Source organism: Megachile rotundata, unplaced genomic scaffold (assembly GCF_050947335.1).
Source record: "Megachile rotundata isolate GNS110a unplaced genomic scaffold, iyMegRotu1 scaffold0057, whole genome shotgun sequence".
NCBI lineage: Eukaryota > Metazoa > Arthropoda > Insecta > Hymenoptera > Megachilidae > Megachile > Megachile rotundata.
The window spans coordinates 544,959-550,876 of NW_027473354.1; the positions used below are offsets into that span (position 1 = coordinate 544,959).

At 49.6% G+C, this 5,918-nt stretch overlaps 1 long non-coding RNA gene across 1 annotated transcript; it reads right to left on the reverse strand.

Moving 5' to 3' along the window:
* Nucleotides 1-354: 354 nt before the first annotated feature.
* On the reverse strand, nucleotides 355-2,713 carry LOC143266141 (uncharacterized). Its single transcript, XR_013041231.1, has 2 exons — nucleotides 2,656-2,713; nucleotides 355-2,496 (listed from the first exon to the last, which is right to left on the reverse strand). It is a non-coding gene; the product is annotated as an uncharacterized LOC143266141 (long non-coding RNA).
* Nucleotides 2,714-5,918: the final 3,205 nt, after the last annotated feature.

Consider the following 5,918-nt stretch of genomic DNA (forward strand, 5'->3'; position numbering starts at 1 on the left):
ATGACCGCCGCGGCGCCTCCGCGGATTCGCGAGTGCGTAGCACTTCGGCGCCCGATCCGAACCCGTTCTTTATCGCTTTATTTTATTTGATAATTGGGCGCCAGACGCTTCTCAGCGTCGCGATAAAGAACTTAGACGCGAAACGAGACTCTAGAGCGGAAAGATGGGAAAACCGTTTATGTCAATCTCGGAAAAACGCGGAAGATTCGAATCGGCGGCGGAACGGCTCGGTAGCTCAGTATCCGAACGCAATGGTAGAGTGGCGGGATTCTTTAAGGGTAAAGGAGCTAGACGCGGAGGCGGACGAGAGTACGTGATTCGGGATAATTCGCAAGAAACCTCAATTTAGCGGTATTTGTTAACAGCGGTGTTTTATTTAAAATCTAAATAACCTAGGTGTACAGTGTGATCCAGTATCGGAATTCGATTTAACCGTAACACTCTCGGCGGAAGGCCGAGATACGATCTCCGCGAGATTTTAACCACGGAAGCGAAATATGCAAGTTCCTAAGCGGAATACAATCTTTGATATTTCCTCGATTCCCGGAACGGTACGCGACGCGACTAATCTAACGGAAACGCAACGCAAATACTTAACAAGACGTGACGCAATTATTCTAACGGAACGCAACGCGACGAAACGCGACGAAACGCGACGAGACGCGATGGGACGCGACGAGACGCGACGAGACGCAATTATGCTAAACGCAACGGAATCTAACGCACTTAAACTTATACGAGACGCGAGTTAATTCTACACGCGGAACGATTCTGTATCGGCGACCGTCTAGAGAGAGAAAGCGAGAAGTTGCGCGACAAACACGAAATGTCCGGTACGACAAACATGCACTTTACGTTCTAATCCCGTACCAAGAGTTCGCGAAATCGAGACGTGGGAGGATACAATATTGGCAAAGGCCTACTCGAGACGATACTTTGATTGTAGCTTACGCTGTACTATTCCCCGGTACAGGTTCGGTAATCTGGCCGAGTGGCGGTTCGAGAGATCGCTTCTCGATCTCTCAACGACCCGAAAAAGTCCGGACGTCGGGATCCGCGACCGTCCCGGACAGGGGCCCCCGGGTTTTTACCCTTCTAACTTAAACTAATTTCCCTACGAGACAAAGCCACTCCGGTCACACTTTGCAGAACCTGCCCGTGAATGGCACGTGGGCCAGGTGGTCTACAACCCACGATATGACGATCTCGATTTCGCGCTCTTTTACAAATATATAGCGGTAATTGAGGGGGCTTACCAAGGTGTCCAGACACTGGGCTCGGAAACTCGGGATTTCTCCTCTCGGATCGATAATAGAAACGTCAAAAAGCACTCGGCAATACAGATACAGAATAGGGATACAGAATAGGGATCCGCGAGCCCTTGCGCCGGTATTAGGACACCTCGTAGCCTACCCCCACCCTCTGCCGGAGTTTCCGAATTCTGTCGAAGTCTTCTTCGGCAGGGCTTCTTCCGTCTCCGCAGCCTCTCTTCTTCTATCGTAGGGCCGCAGCGGGGAAGCGGCAGGGAATCGGCACTTTCCTTCGGCGTACGTCGGTTTCTCGCTGGGTTCTCTCCTCTTACTCCGCTGCCTCTCTTCGTCTATTGGAGGATCCGAGCGGGGTAGCGGCAGAGCAGCGGCGTTTTCCCTCGATGTACGTCGCTCCTTCGTTGACAGTGACGTCATTCTCCGGCGGTACATGTAAAATAGTATAGCGGCAGAATTTGTTCTTACGATATTATACGCGCTTCGTTCTCTCTCTAGACGGTATCTGACGGCGACCTATGACCCGTCCGGTCTCCCGAGGAGGCTCCTTGTGACGGGTATAAAATACCACGTCACAATAAGTTTTTGTTACTCCTTTTGTGCGCTCGTGTCCTTTAACCCTTTCTCTGGACCAAGATAAGTCACCGACGGTTTACTTTGCTGTCTCTGGCATTTTCGCCCTTTTCTGGGATTTTGCGTCGGAAAGCGACAGAAAAAGAAAAACGTATCGGACGATGCGTCTTTACGGTTTATCGACCGTCGAGAGAGTATATTCGAACGTAAATATATAACGGTATATGTATCCTTTAGGGGACAAAAGAAACATTAAACGACCGTGTGCGAGCGCGCGCCGAGGGTAAGAAGAAAAGGTCCGAACTTTATCTCCTCGTTCTCGTAGTCTCTCCTCGTTGTTTGTTTTAACGCGCCCTAGATAGATATAAAGAGATTATCCTGTATTTTATGGCTAGGGATAGCAAGGGATATACCTACTTTGCTTTCACTTTCACGCCGCCACTTTCGTTTTCACTTTACCACTTTCGCTCTTCACTCTCACTTTCCTCACTTTCCTTTCTTTCCTTCTTCTCTCTCTCCTTCTATCTGTACTTACCAAGAAACGGTAAGGCGGGCTCTGTACGCTGTTGCTTGCTTGTTATTTTTCTCTCGCATGCTACTGTACTTTCTTTTTCTCTGATTGTACCTCCCGCATAGGCGCCATCACGACTTCTTGAAACTTCGACAGAGTAAAGACAAGGAAAAGGCAGATTATTAGGGGCGAAATTTCCAAAATATAAACGAACTAGTAGAAACGGCAATAGGAAACGGCTTAGCCAATGATAGGAAGCAAAGACAGCAAGGGAAAGGAGGCAAACGTAAATTGTAAGAGACCTACCATGAGTTAAATTAAGAAAAACCGTAGAACAAGATAGCATCCAACAACTAAAGAAGGCACAGAGAACCAAGGTATTAGATGAGCAAAAGGGAAAGCAAGCAAGACCCCCTAGCGGCAGAACACTCAACCAGGAACAGGGAAGAGCAGCAAACCAGCGAATCAACGAAGAGGAAGAAAGGACCAACCAGCGGCAAGATAGACTGGCGAATCAGCGAGCGAGTACAACAGCCAATCAGCGGCATGGACGAGCAGCGCTGCGGCGGATGACTGGAAACTAAAGTAGAGCGAGCACAAGTCACACAGATAGCAGAAAGGAAACCTCAAAATCAAAGCAGAACCCTGAGAGGAACGGGAAATGAGAGGCGGGGGAAAGGAAACGGCGCCACATGACAAAGAACGATGATCAAACACCTTATGCGAATAAATAATAATAATAATTAATAAATAATTAAAAGCATTAATAATAATAAATAAACAGCAAACAGATAGTTGATAGATGGCGAGGAACTACTTCTGCGGCGAAGAACACCTTGCACACGAAGGGATAGTATAAGCCAAACATTTAAATTTAGGGGCTTAATATGATCGCGCGACTACGCGGGATCGCGGATGCTGCAATCTCGCGGCTTCTCGCGGTCTCGCGGACCGCGCGATCTCGCGGTTTTCCGGTTTTCGGATCCCGCGCGGACTTGCGGTTTTCACTGCAACAGGCATTGAAGTACATAAAGAGGCAATTTCTGCCCTGAGCAAGAAATTTAACTTGATCCAAATAAATTTAATGCGATCGCGCGATACGCGGGATCGCGGATGCTGTGATCTCGCGGCATCTCGCGGTCTCGCGGGCCGCGCGATCCCGCGGTTTCCCGAATTCTTGGATCTCGCGCGGATTTGCGGTTTTTTATTGCAACGGGCATTGAAGTACATAAAAGGCAGTTCCTGCCCTGAGTACGGAAATTTAGCTTGATCCAAATAAATTTAAATATAAAATAAATTTAAATTTAATGCTATCGCGCGATTGCGCGGGACCGCGGATGCTGCGATCTCGCGGCTTCTCGCGGACTCGCGGATCGCGCGATCCCACGGTTTTCCGAGTTTTCGGATCCCGCGCGGACTTGCGGTTTTCACTGCAACGGGCATTGAAGTACATAAAGAGGCAATTTCTGCCCTGAGCAAGAAATTTAACTTGATCCAAATAAATTTAATGCGATCGTGCGATGCGCGGAATCGCGGATGCTGTGATCTCGCGGCATCTCCCGATCTCGCGGACCGCGCGATCTCGCGGTTTTCCAAATTTTCGGATCTCGCGCGGACTTGCGGTTTTCAATGCAACGGGCATTGAAGTACATAAAGAGGCAATGTCTGCCCTGAGTACGGATATTTAACTTGATCCAAATAAATTTAAAATTTAATGCGATCGCGCGACTACGCGGGATCGCGGATGCTGCGATCTCGCGGCTTCCCGCGATCTCGCGGACCGCGCGATCTCGCGGTTTTTTCCGGATTTTCGGATCTCGCGCGGATTTGCGGTTTTTACTGCAACGGGCATTGAAATACATAAAAGGCGGTTTCTGCCCTGAGTGCGGAAATTTAACTTGATCCAAATAAATTTAAAATTTAATGCGATCGCGCGATTACGCGGGATTACGGACGCTGCGATCTCGCGGCTTCTCGCGGTCACGCGGACCGCGCGATCTCGCGGTTTTCCGAGTTTTCGGATCTCGCGCGGACTTGCGGTTTTCGCTGCAACGGGCATTGAAGTACATAAAGAGGCAATTTCTGCCCTGAGCAAGAAATTTAACTTGATCCAAATAAGTTTGATGCAATCGTGCGATGCGCGGAATCGCGGATGCTGTGATCTCGCGGCATCTCGCGATCTCGCGGACCGCGCGATCTCGCGGTTTTCCGAATTTTCGGATCTCGCGCGGACTTGCGGTTTTCACTGCAACGGGCATTGAAGTACATAAAGAGGCAATGTCTGCCCTGAGTACGGAAATTTAACTTGATCCAAATAAATTTAAAATTTAATGCGATCGCGCGATTACGCGGGATCGCGGATGCTGCGATCTCGCGGCTTCTCGCGATCTCGCGGACCGCGTGATCTCGCGGTTTTCCGAGTTTCGGATCTCGCGCGGACTTGCGGTTGTCGCTGCAACGGGCATTGAAGTGCATAAAGGGCGGTTCCTGCCCTGAGTGCGGAGATTTAACTTGATCCAAACAAATTTAAATATAAAATAAATTTAAATTTAATGCGATTGCGCGAGTACGCGGGACCGCGGATGCTGCGATCTCGCGGCATCTCGCGGTCTCGCGGACCGCGCGATCTCGCGGTTTTCCGAGTTTTCGGATTTCGCGCGGACTTGCGGTTTCGGTTTTCACTGCAACGGGCATTGAAGTACATAAAAGGCAGTTCCTGCCCTGAGTACGGAAATCTAATTTGATCCAAATAAATTTAATGCGATCGCGCGATTGCGCGTGATCGCGGATGCTGCGATCTCGCGGCTTCTCGCGGTCTCGCGGATCGCGCGATCTCACGGTTTTCCGAGTTTTCGGATCTCGCGCGGACTTGCGGTCTTCACTGCAACGGGCATTGAAGTACATAAAGAGGCAATTTCTGCCCTGAGCAAGAAATTTAACTTGATCCAAATAAATTTAATGCGATCGTGCGATACGCGGAATCGCGGATGCTGTGATCTCGCGGCATCTCGCGATCTCGCGGACCGCGCGATCTCGCGGTTTTCCGAGTTTTCGGATCTCGCGCGGACTTGCGGTTTTCACTGCAACGGGCATTGAAGTACATAAAAGGCAGTTTCTGCCTTGAGTACGGAAATTTAACTTGATCCAAATAAATTTAATGCGATCGCGCGCGTACGCGGGATCGCGGATGCTGTGATCTCGCGGCATCTTGCGGTCTCACGGACCGCGCGATCTCGCGGTTTTCCGAATTTTCGGGTCACGCGCGGACTTGCGGTTTTCACTGCAACGGGCATCAAAGTACATAAAAGGCAGTTCCTGCCCTGTGTACTGAAATTTAACTTGATCCAAATAATTTAAAATTAAATTTAATGCGATGGCGCGATTACGCGGGATCGCGGATGCTGCGATCTCGCGGCTTCTCGCGATCTCGCGGACCGCGTGATCTCGCGGTTTTCCGAGTTTCGGATCTCGCGCGGACTTGCGGTTTTCACTGCAACGGGCATTGAAGTACATAAAAGGCAGTTCCTGCCCTGAGTACGGAAATTTAACTTGATCCAAATAAATTTAAA